A 19148-nucleotide genomic window follows, 5' to 3' on the forward strand; every position below is an offset into this window, starting at 1 on the left:
ACATCAGAATATATGCAGTACTCCCACCAGGGCAGGATCTGAGAATGGTCTGAAGGCCAGGCAGAAGTCACCTCATCCTATACAATAAAGATTACAGTGACATGGCTGTTAATCTAGCCACATACATCATGGCATGGTTTGTAGGCCCTGTGTTATCTTACTAAGAAAGCCCTGTGGTCTCTCCAGCTGCTACATGTGTCTGGTGAGGTACATAAAAAAGAAAGCATTATACTCTGTTAGTGTTGTGATGAAGGTTGACTACAGTGCTGTCATACAATCCTAAGATCTCAATATGATGACATGACTTATGATGTGCACAACATAGGCTTTCAAAACCTGTGCTGACACGTGGTGGTTAAAGATCAAATTACTATCTACATGTGTTCCCAGTGTTTGCAGAACTGGGTTTCTGCAGAGCACGACTGTTGTTAATGTTGTGACTAACATGGAATTCCACTGTTTAGACAGAAAATATTGCAAGTAGACATTTCTGCTTTAATTTGTATATCATGTGCCTTTGTCAGCATTCAGTTGTGTGTTAGCTACTCCTGTCATATGCCATTACCATTGGTGGACTCAATAATTGCACACAATATGCAAGAATCAGCAAACTTGGTAAGCCAAAGGCCATGTACTTTAGCCAGAACTTTTGAGAAATAGAGTTCAAATTGTAAAGGACCAAGCACAGATCCCTGTGGTTTTCCAGTGGTGACAGCTCTACTGGTACAGGTTGATTCACCAACTTTCACATGATGTGTTCTGTCAATGAGCCAATTGGTTACCCATCAACTGACGTAAGGGTTAATCCACAGCTTGGAGGTTTCTTTCAATGATACCTGTGTAGGGGATTATTTCAAAACCCTAGGCCAAATCATGATAGACAGTATGCACTGTCTTACCTTCATCCAGGCCTAGCACAAAGAATCAATGAGCTGTGACAACATCACAGATCACTTATGACTCAGCACATACACCTTCCTAATATGGTTGGCTACATAGTTCAGCACACTTTCCACTTGGCCCATGTTCCCATACAAGGGTGTACATCAACATGAATCCACCTGAATTGGGGGTATAGCACCTGATGCATGCATGTATAGAGGCATCCTAACTCTGCTTGACTGTGAGGTAGACCAACATGTCATCATGGACCTCTTCCTCATGTACGCTAGTAATATTCCAGGTATGTACAACAGACCTGTGTGAGTTGTTAAAATCAAGTCCATTACATCTTATGTCCTCAAAGAGGTCATTGAGGGCATACATGATGAGAACAGTATCATCTTGTGGAACCTGACAAGGTCAAGGCAATTGACACAAATCCACACTAAGTTATTTAGTCATCGCTATCATATGTGATCATAAACAGCTATATCACCAAATGGGTAGACCAGTGTATGACATTACATTGAAATGTGTGGCGTGATCTATATGCCAGGTCCAGTGATCAGGCTGGTACATCAGGGGTGTCTGCTAGGTTCTTTCCTGTCCATAAGTTAAGTGATGGACATCACAGATGACATATACATGTTGTGCCCAAACAGCTGCTTTAAGTACTACAGACTGTGGGCAATCATTGATTCCAACTGTGATATTAGTATTATACAGATAGTATAAAAAAATGAAAAACTGCTGCCACAGCCATGACAACACCTGCATTGACAAGAAATGTGGAGGGATTTGTTGAATCAGGAAACACACACACCACCCAAGTGTAATGTGGACATGACACCCTATAATCAGACCAGTAGGTATGTGGTCTGTGTCTTGGAGTAAATGATAAGTGGTACAGCCACCAGCATGTGGTCACAGTGCTAACTACTCCCTTGATTGTAACACAAGTATTGGGTATGTAAAGGACAAGTACATCAGAGGCCATAATACCTTCATGGGTCCCAGCCTTCATCACACCAGTAACTGTGTACAATATACCTTTCTTCATGTACCTCCCTAGACATCTTCCAGTGATGTTCAGCTGAAGTGTACCACCTTTGTCACACTGCACTATCACACAGCTTTTTGACTATACCTAGGTATTTTTTCTGTGGAATATACATGTCTGTCTGATGGTGCGGAACACCAATCAAGTTGTTACACCAAATGCATGTGTGTTACCTGTTCTGCTTATGCACACACGACATACACAGGTGTTTGACAACATTAATGGCATGTATATCATTCATGACAGTGTGAATTGTGCCATATATATCTGCCATGCACACAAGGCAACTAGCCTGTATTGCCCATACTGTAACATACAGGTACAGCAGTGCCTCTCCTACCATCTCCTATAGATATTGCAGTGCCAGGACAGTGTGTGTGGTTACCCCCATAGAGTGTAGATGTATCATAATAGTTGTTTAAGTGTGTGTGTGTGCAGGCTCATCTGTTATTACTCCACATTACATGTGTTGTCAGAGGCATAGGATTAGCGGTGGTATTATTCTGATATTGTCCATGATTGTGGTTGGTTCTTGTAATGTTTAACATGATCCTTTACATGTGGCCACCTTGCTAGAGACCTCTGCTGAGAGTACACTCATATTCAGGCATATCAGTTTGCACAGCTTCACAATATGCACCCTACACCAATTGTATGATAGATCCCTGATAGATGTCCTCTGCATTTTCATGTAAGGATGTGTATCTCACACAGACATCCTCCCCATTCTTATGTAACCTGTGATAGTCACAGACAGCACATTTTCACTGTACAGTCCATATTGTAGTTGTATAAATATGCACTTGTTGTTTCTGCTACAACCATCTTCCATTGACATGCCCACCTCTGCTGCACATGAGGGAGCTTCACTTGTCCTCTTTCCCTGTGTTCATTCCTACAATACATCTGCATGTCCCTATTCAATACACACACTTCCCCTGAGTGATCATTTTACATGGCAGTCCATGTCCTGTTACAGATCATTAACACAGGTTCAGTACAGAATTCCAGGAATGGGATATCACAATACTCTGCACTGTAGGTGCACCGTCCTCTGTTTGGACCATATACTTCACATTCATACCTCTCTACTGTTCAGATATTCCAAGGATGTCCAGCTGTTTTCCTTATCAAATTTCTGACCTTCTACCATATCACTGGAATGATATCTGGACTGATGTGACTCAATATTACATACATTACATACCTCTCAACTCTTCTGATTTGTGCAGAATGTCCAGTTTTTTCTCATATTTGTGAAGTTTTCCTCATAACATGTTTGTTTTCTGGCAAATGATTGGCATGTCATTACAGAGTAAAGTCAGAAACTGATGACTAACATTTGAGTTTCAAACTTCATGCTCTTCAGAAAGTTCATGCTAATGTACAACCTAGTATTTTATTAACTTTCTAAGTTTGAAAGTGCAATATTAAAAATCTGTCCATATTTTTGGGCTTTTGACTCCCATTATGTATGCTTTTGTCCACATATCTTGCTGAAAGAGGATGACAGGCATGTTTGAGTTTCGTTCTATCTCATTTCCATGCATCATATATGGCAAATATGACCCTATTTCTGGTTAAAGTTTCTTTCATTATGTTGGCATTTTTGGAGATATTTTGCACTAAGATTCACAGCTGTCTGTGATGCCCGGTGGTCATTGTGGCATTCCATGCAAATCCACGGACCGTAGGTGCTCTGCTTTAAACATAATTGTATCTGCTTTTGCTTACATGGTTTCCTAGCCAGCAAAACTGTTGACTTCCACAAAGCCTAACTTAGGTGCACCCCGCATTATTAATATGCATTATGCACCTCTGCTTGTCATGCATCATCGTGCAAACATGTAAACTTGGTGTAGGCTCTGCGCAAAGCCAATACAGAGTTTACTGAATTCTGGGGTATGTCTTTGTTCCTAATATTGCAACTACATAATGTAATTTACAAGTACATAATGTAATTGCAGTGCATCTCACCCGCTGAATCTGTACTTTTACTGACGAAAGCAATAGCAGATCTTTAATATATACCCAGAGGCAAGATTTCATTCAGTCCTTTGTAGTTCAGAGTTACTGGTCTCATGTTGTGAACAGAAAACATTGCACAGTCTTCAGTTACACAATAGTCTTTTATTATGGGTTGTGTGTTACGCAGTGCTATTTCACTATGTCGCAGATTATTTCAGTCTGATCTCTTGTCTTTCATAATTCTTCCTGCTGAATATTGTATGTTTTATACTGTGATAAAGCCTTTCAACCTAAATTGTTTCAATTAAACTTGTAAAATTAACAAATTAACAGAAAAAGTTTGAGGCACAAGATGAGTGCTTTCTAAATTTGCTGCCAAGGCATCAAAGTAAATAAAACAATAAGATAAACTAAACAAAATCAGCAGGGATGTCAATGCAACTGCCTGACAGACTACTGACTGTTTGAAAAGTGTTTGGGGTACACTGCATCAAACAGCATATGTTCATTTTTGACAGACATATTTTCTGTTGAGATTCTTAACATGTGACAGTTTTAATGACTGATGTAAGGATGGGGAAATGTTGCACATTCTACTGTCTGCTTAAGATACACCTGTTTCTTAAGGGATGTAACAGAATGTAAGTGATGTATCTCTTATGGTTAATTTGTACAAATCAAAAATAATTGCAGCAGCTGTGCTTTTCCTTAATGACAGTTTGGTTAATCTCAGCTCATTTAGCTTGTAACTTTGAATGTCCCTTAATATTTGCCACACCTATGAAGAAATGACAGTCGTCCAGAAATTCTTTTGTACTCTCTACTGCATGCAATATGTTTTTAGCACACTTTTTTATTAGCTTACAGTACACCTACGTAGGCAAGAATAAAGCATCCTCAGTTGAACGAACTGAGAAGAATAAATGCCCATAATTTCATATACATTTATCGTATCTACAAACAACAGTATGTCTACTTAGGAATATCAGAGATATAATATGCAAAATGTACATGAAGCTGTTTTTGACACTTAGGTAATGTTTGATGTCTTTCCTAAGCTAATAAAAATACATATTATTGTTTGGCTGAGAAATAAAATGTGCTAGCACTCAGACAATTCCAATGTTTTTATAAGATGGTAAAAGCCTGGCTCTGACATCAGCTTTTCTAATAATTATTCAAAATAAAGACTTATACACTCATAGAGTCTCATTGCATTTGAATTTATTGTATCTCATTTTAATAAAATTATATTATGCCATCTATGCAAATAATTATTAGTTTTATGCAGTGGTGTGTGGCCAAGGTATTATATTGTCAGGAATTATGCAACATACAGAAGACAAATACTTGTTTCCTGCAGATTTTACTCCACATCTTTGCTCAAGAAACAAGAACAAACACAAGAGGTAATGGTAGGCAATAGCTCAAAAATCAGTGGTGATTTTTAAGTATTCCTCAACTCACTTGAAAAGTTAATTAAAAGACATGTTTGGCATCAGTATTCATGTTCAAAACATTAAAAGATATGGAAGTCTAATATCTGACATTTTGTGTCTTTCGGCTTTTCCCGGTTAGGGGTCGCCACAGCGGAACTCCGGTCCGCTAATGATTGGCAGTAGATTTTTGTGCTGGCTTGCCAGGCCTAACGCACAGCCTTCAACGAAGGACCGCCCATTCACGCATGTCGCCACACAGAAGACGCTCTAACTGAGAATCAAACGGGCAATGTCTAGACTGTAATCCTCAGCAATCTACCAGAAAATTTAATATTTTACAAGTTTCAGGGCAAAGTATGAGACAAAATAATGGACATTTATCAGAATTTGACAATTTTGAGCCATGTGTACAGTCCCTAAGATCCTGTTTCCATTACACATGGAGACAAATGTGAATGCATGAAAATATAAAAATGCAGACTAAAGATGACCAGTGGTGTATTAGATCTTTTGGAGGACTGCAGCTAGCCACCATGCTGTGGTCCACATACCTTTGTCCCATTCTTTTCTTACTCTTATCCAATGAACTCAAAACCCTTCCAATGGCTTAGAATCTACCAGTATCCGAGCTAATACATTCCAGTGTACTAACATGCCTTTTGTGATGTACACTTGAATGTACACTGGAATGTTAGTACACTGGAATGTACTAGCTCGGATACTGGTACATTCCAGTGTATTAACATGCCTTTTGTGATGTACACTTGAATGTACACTGGAATGTTAGTACACTGGAATGTACTAGCTCGGATACTGGTACATTCCAGTGTACTAACATGCCTTTTGTGATGTACACTTGAATGTACACTGGAATGTTAGTACACTGGAATGTACTAGCTCGGATACTGGTACATTCCAGTGTACTAACATGCCTTTTGTGAAGTGCACTTGAATGTACACTGGAATGTTAGTACACTGGAATGTACTAGCTCGGATACTGGTACATTCCAGTGTACTAACATGCCTTTTGTGAAGTTGTAATTCCCCAAATCCTATTTGAACACTTTGTTTTTCCTATCCTCCATGTGCCTGCCTACACCTATTTTTTCAGCTTCATCTCTTCCAGTTTTCATTACATAAAGTATTGCTCTAAAGCATATTCCTCATTTCACTTCTCTGTTCAATTATATCCATCTTGAACTATTGCGTCTGCTTAAGTGTATGTCACTTTGTCAAACTGCAACATTGATCAGGAGCCAATATTTTGAAAAACATACATTAACTCATAATCCACAGACTTCAGTAAAAACAGTGATTTTTGCTGGTGCAAATCTCACCCACACACCCACATCCTTTTCATTATATGCATGCTAGCTCCAATATTGTACAATAATGCTGCACTGTGCTATGATTGCACAGATAGAGATCATCATAAAACAGTCACCAAACAGATCCTGAGACAATTCACACTAAATATTATCACACCATTACTCTGCAAAGATCATAACAGTGTTATAATACAGTGCTTAGATTGCTATGAGTGAATACAAATAATCAGCAATTAAATAAATTCAGATTTAACCACATGACACACTGCATCTAAGTCATCAAAACTGTTCTTCGATGCATTAGTAAGGGTAAGTCCTCTGCTCATGTCCTATTACCTCAACATATTTTACTATGCTGAAGACTCTAAGTGTTATGCATCAACGTAATACTACTCTGCTTCTGTGATTTCCACAACTGTACACACTAATCCCTAAGTTACTTTAACAGTGCCACATAAAGTGAAAGCATGGCCTTGTAGTTACTGTAATCTCCACCAAAATCTTATTGGCATTTATCACATTGCATACATGGCTCAGTTTAAAGGTAATTAATTCTCCAAATTTCTTTTAATTCCCTGAACTGTAAAGATGACTGCAACAATGCACTTCATGTTGGTTCTTTATTCTAAAGTGCATGGGTTTACATTTTTTTACATTAAATTACACATACCACTTCAGCATGGCCATACTGCCAGTCCTAAAAGTCTGTCCAGTGGCTACCTCTCCCAAGTGTGACCAGTCTTTACACTCACAGTGCATGATCTGATTTCGCTTTCATGCCTGTCATGATGTCTGACATATATATTAAACATTGCCGTGCCCCGTACTTTACATTTATAATACTCCACTAGTTATGTGCATTCGTATCAGTCAGCAAGTTTTCTAGAGCCTACCAACTTCCTAATCAAATGTCATCATCACATTCACAATATAAATAGGACTCTCTTCACCTCATAAATAATCAATCCATCCACAACTCCTTTTTTCTCATTTTACACATGGGTTTGGGTGCCAATTCAACAATGACAATTATTTAGAGCTACCCTGCCCTGGTTGATCTTCCATCTCTCTCTCTCTCTCTCTCTCTCTCTCTCTCTCACACACACACACACACACACACACACACACACACACACACACACACACACACACACACACACACACACCTAAGTTATTTTGTCCAATTCACCTACTGCATGCCTTTGAAATGTGGGATTAAACTAGAGTACCTGGAGAAACCCCACACAAAACATGCAGACTCTGCACAGGATGCACCCCAGCTGAGAATTGAACCAGAGAATCTCTTGCTGTGAGATGATAATACTATTTGCTGTGCTTCTTTATTTTATAAATGATGTCAGTATTAAACTGAATCAAGATGGAGTGAAAAGGCATTTGAATCATGAAGCCATGATTTTTTAAAATAAGCCTAAGAAATCTACAGCTCTGTTAGTGTGATACAGAAAATCTTTACCTTGACCTTCCCTGGAATAGGGATGATGACAGATATCCACCAGGGGAACAACTGTTGTCAGCCTCTACTTTTCAGTACTACATATGATAATAAGGAGGGACAATGCAGTTCTACCTCTAGTTCACTAAATACCTTTGCCAGATTTTCTCATACTCCCTAAAAAAACTCTTATGGGCATTGTATTTAATCCCATTGAAGACCACTGAGTTTCATCTCCAACTTTGCTTTTGACGGTTCATTTCTTTGTTTTTCCCATGCATACTGACACTACACTCAAATGTTTGCAGTTTATTTTTGTTCTCTTTTGTAAATGCAGAAGTGAGTAAGTCAAGCAGAAGTTCAGTTTATTCTCCTTCTTGTATCAACTCTTCTCCTCTTTCCTCTTTCTAATTCTGTGATTTCTTGTTGCTTCCTCATATGTATTATAATTCCTATATTTAATAAAGACAACAAAGATTATCCGGCTGGTAGGTCAGTATAGTTCTAGAGAAGGGGGTGCTTAGTAGCCATCTGAAAGCTACACCTGATCTCTGTAAAAATAATTATTTTTTAAACATTAAAATCAGAAACTCAAATATGCCGTGACTCATGGCACGTGTTACAGTATTTGAATAACATCCCATTTAATTCATCTTATAAATTTTTGACCATAGACATTAAAGATTTGTATACAGTAATTCCCCAAGGATTAGGTATGGAATGGGTGAGGGACTTTCTGTTGTTTAAGCGGTTTCCAGGACAGGATATTGACTTGATTATTACTCTTTTGGAAATTGTCTTGAGTAATAATTTTTTCATGTTTAAAAAAAGAATCATTTTTACAGAGATCAGGTGTAGCCATGGGCTCCCCATGTGGTGGGAGCTTTGCCAACTGTGTCATGGCATTCTGGGAACATACTTTTTTGTTCCCACACCCTTTGTTTAATCAGTTAGTTGTCTGGTATACACGTTACCAAGACGACATATTTATTATAATGAAGGGGATTAAAGAGGATGCTAAGAGGTTAGTTGAAGTAATGGGTTCTTTTGCATCTTTTCTGGAATTTACATTCCAATACGAGGAGCAAGCTATCAACTTTCTGGATATTCACTTGGAAAAAGATGTGGAACATAAAAGATATCGAACTAAGATATATAGGAAACCACTTTATATTAATGCTTTTTTACACTTCACTAGCAATCATCCATTCTTTCAAAAGAAAGGAGATGTTAAAGGTCAATTGGTGAGAGCATCTCGAATGTGTCCTAATGATGACGACTTTGACCAGGAATGTAACCGCTTAGGAGAAATGTTCTCCAATAGGGGTTATCCATCCAATTTGATTCATTCTATGATTAGGGAAGTTATTTATAAAAGACAAGTTGGCTCCTTGGGTCCAATTTTAACTGAAGGCTATATGAACAATTACTCTAAGGAGTTTCCTATTGGGGACCATGATCCAACATTAAACGTATTGCCAACAAGAAGTGTCAATTATGGTACCAGCTTTTTGACACAATTTAATGATTTAGCCCCACTATTTAGAGAAATCCTGAATAATAATTGGGACCTTATTTCACAAGATCAAAGGCTTAACACGGTTCTAGGCCTGAAACCATCTATGGTATTTAGGAAAGCACCTTCTTTAAAAATATTGTTCGAATTACCACATAAATAATACAAAGCTAGAAAGGGCATGTATAAATGTGGGCATTGTAGTTATTATAAGTTTATTAAAATAGGGTCTACCTTCTATATTAGAGGTATTAAATACCCTATTTATGATAAATTCAGTTATGAAAGCCAGGGTGTTATATATCTAGCTTCCTGTCAATCATGCCCAGTTTTTTACTTGGGCAAAACAGAGCGTCAATTAAAACAGCGAATTTATGAACATATGTACGCTATATCTAAAGGTATAGTTACTAATGCCTTAGCGAGGCATATTAAGGAGTTTAATATGCACAGTTTTGTATTTACAGTGGTACAACAAATTTGTAGAAATACAAGAGGCGGGCCCTGGCATTTGAAACTTGAAGAACAGGAGTTATTATGGCAATTAAGGACTAACGCTTATATTTACCCTGGGATCAATGATGTGTGTTCTATAAAATGTTTACTTAGGTTAAAAGTGCTGGAACATTAAGTTAATTTAAGTTTTAGGAACAGATAATGTGTTTTTTTATGGTGAAGAACTTTTCTGGGAACTGGGAGTGCTGTTTGGGAGGTTTTTATTGGAGCTTTTCCTATTGTAGGGCAGCTTTAATTTTTAAATTGTATCTATATTGTGTTTTATTGCTCTTTAATTACATTCAGTTAACCTATGATGGTATAAATGGTTGTAGTGTTGTTTAAATTTTTGTCTGAAGAAGTGCATATACATTTGGTGCATGAAAGCGCTCACAATAAATTTTAACAACATCCGTAGACTTCTTTTCAGATAGGCTTGTCTGAGTTTACCACAGAAGGTCTTTGGCTAACTAAATTCACAGATGACTGCAAACTAGGAGCCATAATCGAAACTCCTAACGATGTGGACATCCTACAAAAGGGCCTCACTGAGACAGATGCCTGGTGTCAAAGCCATGGTCTCAAGCTCAATGCCAAAAAGTGCATTGTCATCCCCTTTGGTAAAAACTCTGTACCCATGAACTACCACATAGGCGGTAGTCTACTTAACACTGAAAGTGTGATAAGAGACCTTGGGACACAGGTGGACAGTTGTCTCTCCTTTGATAATCACATTGCCACAGTGGTCAGGAAATCCTTCTATATGGCACACCTCATCACAAAAGGTTTCTCATCCAGAAAAAAAGAGGTCATTGTTCCACTCTACTCATCACTCATTAGACCCATTATAGAGTACAATGCCCCTTTTGGTATGTACCTCACAAGACATCTACAACAACTGGCAAGGCTGCAAAAATACCTCACAAAGAGGATCACTGGCCTCAAACAGATGCCTTACGCAGACCGTCTCAAAAAACTCCAGCTTTACTCTGTCGCATATCGCCTACTCAGAGGCGATCTCTGCCTAACATATAAAGCTATGTCAAATGCAGAGCTGTTGGACATGCTCCACTTAAAGAAATCCCAATGCCTCCGAGCTACATGCTCTAGGGACCTAAACCTTGTCAACACAATAAAAAGAACATGCTGGAGGGATAGATTCCTGTCGAAGAGACTTCACATACTCTGGAACAGACTACCTATCTATGTCAAACAGAGCTCCTCATTAGCACTCTTCAAGAAAAATCTCGATGATTGGATGGGTAATAGGAAATTCATCCTGGGGATCACTTCTCTGGTTCGGCTTGACAGGGGCACAGGAAAATAATTTTCTTGGGTGGCGAAAGCCAGGGTACCTTTTTGGCTAGGCTTGTACAGGCCCTAGGGCCAATAGCCTAGTACCTACCTATGAACCTATGAACCTATGTTTATTAAAATTAAAAGCCCTGGAAAGATGAAATAAATACTTTAAGTATTTTATACATTTAATATTATATATATATATATATATATATATATATATATATATATATATATATATATATACATTTTATTAATATGTTAGAACTAATATATTCTAGTTTAATTATAGATATTCTTGTTAGTATGTTTTTACAGATGTTAAGCAAGTCATATTATTGTGTTTTTAATCTAATACTGGCTTAAAGTTTTTATAAAAGGTTGGTTTCTTTAAATATTTTTAAATAGCTATTTAAAAGTAATTTGGAGGGATTTTTTTGTCTGAGGAAGTGCAGCAAATTGGGCTGTATGAAAGCACTTACAATAAACTGGTGGACTGGTGGTATTTTTACGATTTGTGGCATCCTTTTCTCATTTTAATTATCTAGAGCTGCCCTGCCCTGGTTGAACTTCCATCTCTCTCTCTCACACACACACACACATACACACACACACACACACACACACACACACACACACACACACACTCACACACACACACACACACACACACACATGTGCATGTGACGCGCGCACACACACACACACACACACACACACACACACACACACACACACACACACACACACACACACACACACACACACACACACACACACACCTAAGTTATTTTGTCCAATTCACCTACTGCATGTCTTTAAAATGTGGGATTAAACTAGAGTACCTGGAGAAACCCCACACAAAACATGCAGACTCTGCACAGGATGCACCCCAGCTGAGAATTGAACCAGAGAACCTCTTGCTGTGAGATGATAATACTACTTGCTGTGCTCCTTTATTTTATAAATGATGCCAGTATTAAACTGAATCAAGATGGAATGAAAAGGTATTTGAATCATGAAGCCATGATTTGTAAAATAAGCCTAAGAAATCTACAGCTCTGCTAGTGTGATACAGAAAATCTTTACCTTGACCTTCCCTGGAATAGGGATGATGACCGATATCCACCAGGGGAACAACTGTTGCCAGCCTCTACTTTTCAGTACTACATATGATAATAAGGAGGGACAATGCAGTTCTACCTCTAGTTCACTAAATACCTTTGCCAGATGTTCTCATACTCCCTAAAAAACTCTTATGGGCATTGTATTTAATCCCATTGAAGACCACTGAGTTTCATCTCCAACTTTGCTTTTGACGTTTCATTTCTTTGTTTTTCCCATGCATACTAACACTACACTCAAATGTTTGCAGTTTATTTTTGTTCTCTTTTGTAAATGCAGAAGTGAGTAAGTCAAGCAGCAGTTCAGTTTATTCTCCTTCTTGTATCAACTCTTCTCCTCTTTTCTCTTTCTAATTCTGTGATTTCTTGTTGCTTCCTCATATCATTTACAACGTACCTGAAAAAAATGTTTTTGTGTAGATTTCAGATGGCTACTAAGCACCCCCTTCTCTAGAACTATGCTGACCTACCTGCCGGATAATCTTTGTTGTCTTTATATTGTGTCATCATTAGCTTTTTCATGCACTCCTTGATGCTTATCCACCCGAAGACCATTCTGTTTTCACTGATAACTTACCACACCTTGAACTTTAGCCAGCCTGGTTGTCTCCTTTTACCTCCATTCCTTTTACTGATAAATAATATTCCATTCATCACTTGGGATTCTAAGATGGTGGACAGCCTGTAAACACTCTCTTCTTACTACTCCACAAGTTAATATTTGAATCTTCATAATTAGGAATCGTCTAAATATAATCTCATCCTAGAGCAGATCCCAGTTATACTATCTGAACATCTGGATACATTAATCTTAAAATTACTTTATTTTTACTCTAAAAATATACTATTTCAACTCCTGAATACCTCAGCAGTAAAGGCACATGGATTTTTGAGGCCTAACCTTATTAGCAGGTAAGGCAGCATAGGACAGATAACTGCTTTCAATCAAAGCTAATCATGCCTAATGACCAGGAACAAATGGACCTTCAAACAACTAAAAAGAAATTATTGCAAATTGCTTCTCTAGAGAAAGAAACCTTATCAAAAAGGCAACAAACACTGAAACAAGATACTAGCAAATTTATATCACCATCCAAGGCAAAACCTGAGGGAGCCTACTCTACAGATGAACTAAAATCTGCTCTAATGTCTATTGAATCTGCCATTCAAAACCTCTCAAACCAGCTGACAAACTTTGGAGCTACACTGGATGGAACAAATTGTTTCCTGTCTGGATCAAGCTGAAGTCAAAACAACAACAAATGAGATGAAAATAGATGAACTCCAAAAACAGCTAAAAGGCAAAGAATCTGTCATTACAGACATGCAGCAAAAACGTATTGATCTGGAGGCTCGTAGAATTTAGAAACAACATTCTCATTTCAGGAATTCCTGAAATATATGACCAAACACATAGCTTCAAGATAGCCTAAAGAAGATTTTTAGTTCACTGCTGGAAAATCACCCTAATTTTAAAAACATTGTAATAGAGAGAGCCCATAGACCTCTCCATAGATCGCAGAACCCAACCCCCCCCCGTCAAGTCTATGCAAAGATTTTAAACTACCAGCATGTCCAAGAAATCCTTCAAGCAGCAAAACAAAAAATATATAATTTCTTTGGTGTGGTCACAAAATTACATTTGCTCAGGATTTACCTTTGCAAATTAACCAAGCAAGACATCTACTTGCCCCTTTCTGTGCTTTTCTTCTAGACAAAAAATAAAATTTCAAATGAAATATGCCAGCACCTTATCTTTTTCCAAAAATGACCAGAAATTTTTAATAAAAAACAATCAGAAGCTAAAGCTGCCTTTACTACAACATTTGGTGAACTTCTGAAGCTCTGAAGAAGAAAAAAACTTGTTGTTTAGCATAAAGAAATCATCTTGCTTGCCTATGAACTGATACACCCAGCTCCCCATTTGAAATGAAGATCACTGCTTAAATGAATCCTAAACACCTCTGTCTACCTTGTGCTGGTATCCAGTACCACAGAATGACTGGTTCTTATCATTTTGACTTAACTATGGCTCCAAAACCTAGGCCGCGAACTCCGTGTTAACATTCTAACCTGCGGATAGTAACACACTAACCAGTCACGACCGGAAACATAAGCTGTGGCTCTTATGGCCCCACTATGACTAAGTGACCTAAAATCTCCCAGATATGGATGCACAGGATAGCAAAGCACTTCCTCTTGAATCTCCTGCTGAAAATGGATCTGGTAACTGGTGAAATCATTCCCTAACATCTCAGATAAAAGGCAAATAAAAGAAAGGGAAAGAAGAGTAAAAATAATAATCGGAAAAGACTCCCCTCTTCAACGTTGCAGCATTTTAGGGTAAATGCTCCTTTTAGCTATCTGCCACCATGATGCTCATTTGCAGACTGGGTCATTAGCACCAAGACAGACAAAATTATCTAAAATAAGTCAAGAATAGACTTTCCTGTTTAGCTTTAAACTTTTTACAGGCAAGTGTTATACTTAAAAAATGGACAGAGTTATTCATTTGTCATTTGATTGCTTTATCGATTTATAAGTAGCCCTCAAAATAATCATGCATAGCCTAAACTATTGGCTGCAATGCTGTGACTGACAATTTACATTTGGATATAATATATATGTTGATCTAGCACTTAATATACTATCTACTGCCCATGTGTTGATTAATTTACAGGCATCAACTTTTTGTGGAGATGAGAGGGAAATGAGAAACATAAGATGTTTTTTTTTCTTTACAATAAAGACATCGACCAGATAAAGGCACTAGTTAAAATAAAAGACAGTGATAGTAATGCCTTCTTGAACTGCCATAAGATTCCTTTATCTAATGGATAAAAATTAACAATTCGGACATTTGTAGAGTTTGGTAAGTTATGTAACCTGAACTGCTATCTAACTTTAAAGTTTGAAAAATAACCCTACAAATGTGGTTGACTGCCTTACCAACTTCTTTTTTGTTTACAGCTACTCTATTTTCCTGAAGACAACAATCATGAGTTGTTGGTTTTTTTCTGAGCACAATTTATGGTATCTCTATGTGCAAATCTCTAAAAATTAATTGAACAGTGGCAACCCTCAACTCAACTGGCAGTAAATTATCTCATAGTAAGAAAACAGTGTTAGATATCATACCGACATAACATTTTCATTCATCTGGCTTAAGAATTAAAATGAACATAATAATTTATACTCACTCACTATCCTACTACAACATAAGTCTGCATTACAACCCAAACAAATCAGTTTTTTTGAATAAGAAATATTAACTATCTTAACGCCTTGACTAAACTCCTGAAACTCAAAACTTAACTTATCCATATATAGTGGCCTGTCATACCACTAATGTCACCTCTTTATCTGACATTCAGAAATAAATGTATCCAGATCTCCAACAACTACAGGATAGGACATAGTAACATTACTGTTATTAGACTAACATCTTAATTGATTATTTTCCTTTTTAAAACACCCAATTCATAACTTATCCCACATACTTAGGTACAAATTCCTTATGGGCGAAGACCTTCAATATGTACATGTAAAATAGAGTGTGGTAGTAGGGTGTTTTAACTGAATGATGCTGCACATCTTGTGTTTAGTAGAATGTGTATATACTGTGTTTATGTTGTTGTTCTTTCTATTTACAATGCTATGATTTGTTGACAACTGTTTGAATACTTACAGTTTGAATACTTCCATTTTAAAATTTCATAACATACTCTAGTACTTAGCTTGCTAGATTTTCTCTTAGACTCAGCAGGTTTGTGGTTAGGCACAGTAGTAGATCTAAGAGATTCTAGTGCTACAAAATATCAATTAACATGCTATTTCTACTCATTTATTGTATCCCGCACAAATGGGGGGGGGGTCTCCCAGGACTCTTTCTTTTAACACTATGTACCAAATTTAATATTACTAGATGTGGGAATTAGATTTATGGAATATCAAAGGTCTACAGGATAAGATGAAAAAGAAATTACTTTTGCATCTACTTTACCAATCACTTGCTAATATTATCTTTCTGCAAGAAATGCACCTACTAAATGAGGACTGGAATGGGGATAGAGATAGAACCTGGATAACCTCAATCATTGCTTCAGGTACTAAAAGAAACTCAAAAGGAGTAGCTATTCTTGTCAAAGAATCATTTAAGGAGAGATATTATGGACTATGGTTCTGACACTAATGGTAGATGGTGTTATTTTTGATGTCTAAATCCTTTATCCTGTAGACTCAAACTATTTCTGAAAATTTATGGTCCTTGCACTAACCAACATGAATTTATCATTCAATTATATAATCTATTATTAAAATTTATAACCATGATTATGTGTTGGGGGGCAGGAATACTGTTATTGACCCTACAAAAGACAGGACTAACAGAAACAAAGCACACAATATGCAAGCATAGCAGGCCTTGGAAGACTTAATGTTAGATTTCACTCTAATTGACCCATCTCTTTCAAAGAAGTACACCAACCCAAGTGACAATTTCACATTCTATTCCCCGTGCTACAAATCATGGTCCAGAATTGACTTCTTCCTGATCTCAGAATCCTTGTTTAATGGAAAAACCCTCTTTTCAACCAGCCCTAGATTCCTTTCAGACCATTACAAAATAATGTTTAAAATTGTTCCTCCAACAAACCCTCTAAAACCCAATACATTTCTGACATGGTCTGTAAATCCTTGACAAAGAAGAAATAATAAAAGAAGTTAATAATACATTAGAAGAACTGGAATCCAGTTTTTTAAACTTGGTTACTCCACTAGATATTTTATGGGTGGCTACTAAGGCCAAAATTTGAGTTTTTTTTATTCAAAAAGCTTCTTATTATAAAAAACTCGCCAGAGAAAAAGAAATTACAGTGCATCACAAAATACAGGAAATCGAGAAATCACTCCAAGAAAACTTTAATCCTGAATTAGAAAACCAACTTTTTAGTCAACAAAAACAACTCTATTGCACTCTCAAAATATCCACTTCCTGGAAATGAAGCTCCTTGCAAATCACTCTGAATGGGTCCAACAGCCCTCTAAATTACTTGATAGGCTTACAAACATTCATCAAAACCCTCCTACGATATCACAAATTATTTATGAAAATGATATTTTCAATAATAACCAAGATACTCTCCATGTATTTGAAAAAAATATGCAAAAAACTTTATAATCCCCATGATAAAATCTTACCTGTGGCATACAGCTCTTTCTTTACCAATATTAACTTCCCTAAAATTAAAAAGCATCATGCTGAACTTTTAGAAGCCCCTTTAACTTCAGAAGAAATTGCAGAAGCAATTAAAAGTCTAAAAAAAAACAAAGCTCCAGGTTCAGATGGCTATACACCAAACTTCTATAAGACCTTCACCCTTAAAATGAGTTCTATCCCTCTCAAAGTCTTTAATCATATTTGTAATTTTGGCTTTACAGACTTGTATCTTAACAACTCCAAAACTATTTTCTTTCACAAACCTAACACTGACAAATCAAACCCAACCCAACAAACTATAGAACAATATCTGTTATTAGCTTAGATATTGAAATTCTCTCCACGGTGTTAGCAAATAGACTTAAAAAAGTATAACCCACAATTATATCCCCAGAACAATCAGGTTTCATGAAGTGAAGATAAACATGGCACAATACACTCACCCTTGATGCAACCATGCAACTCTTAGCGAAAGACAAGTTTTCCAGATATATTCTTGCACTAGATGCTACTAAAGCCTTTGATAGGGTTAATTTTGACTTCTTGTTTTTAACGTTTTATCACTTTAACATTCCAAATGCATTCATAGATAAAATCAGATTTCTTTATAATTCCTCATACACTACTCTGGTCATTAATAAATCCTATTCCAGTAAAATAAAATTAAATAATGGTACAAGACAAGATTTCCCCCTCTCACTATACATATCTCTTTAACATTTATATTGAACCCTTATTTATCTATTTATCACAAAAAAACTTTCATCACACACTTAATATACTAGCAATCTTCATCTATCAGCCTTTGTGGATGAACTTATTTTATATTTCCAATTACCCAGCACTGATTTAAACAAAATTCTAAAAACTGTTGACATCTTCTCAAATGCCTCTAACTATCCCTCCAATCTCTTATCTTCCCAAATAAACCCCTAGGCTGTAACTTGCCTCTCTTTCCAAATACTCAAATCAAAGTAAAATATTCATTCCACTATCTAGGTATAGTATTTGAAAATGACCACAAAAATTCCTATCAAAATAATCTCCTTAAAATATGGACAAGCATTGAACAAGACCTGGATAGGTGGAAGAATATGAACCTCTCAGTTTTATCCAAAGTAGCAGTTATAAAAATGAACATACTCCCTAAAATTTTATACCAATTTAATGCAACTTATTCCATTATTCCTATAATTTATTTTCAAAATAATCAACAAAACCCTAAATAGATTTATCTGGTTTCCAAAATCCCCAAGAATTGCTTTATCAAAATTAATGCTCCCAAAGAACAAGGGAGGTCTAAGTTTCCCAGACTTCAAGCTATAATATTACATAATTTGTGCTAATCAAATGAATTTAATAGCTA

This window comes from Protopterus annectens, chromosome 4.part0, assembly GCF_019279795.1.
Source record: "Protopterus annectens isolate FY-2018-M chromosome 4.part0, PAN1.0, whole genome shotgun sequence".
Taxonomy (NCBI): Eukaryota; Metazoa; Chordata; order Ceratodontiformes; family Protopteridae; genus Protopterus; species Protopterus annectens.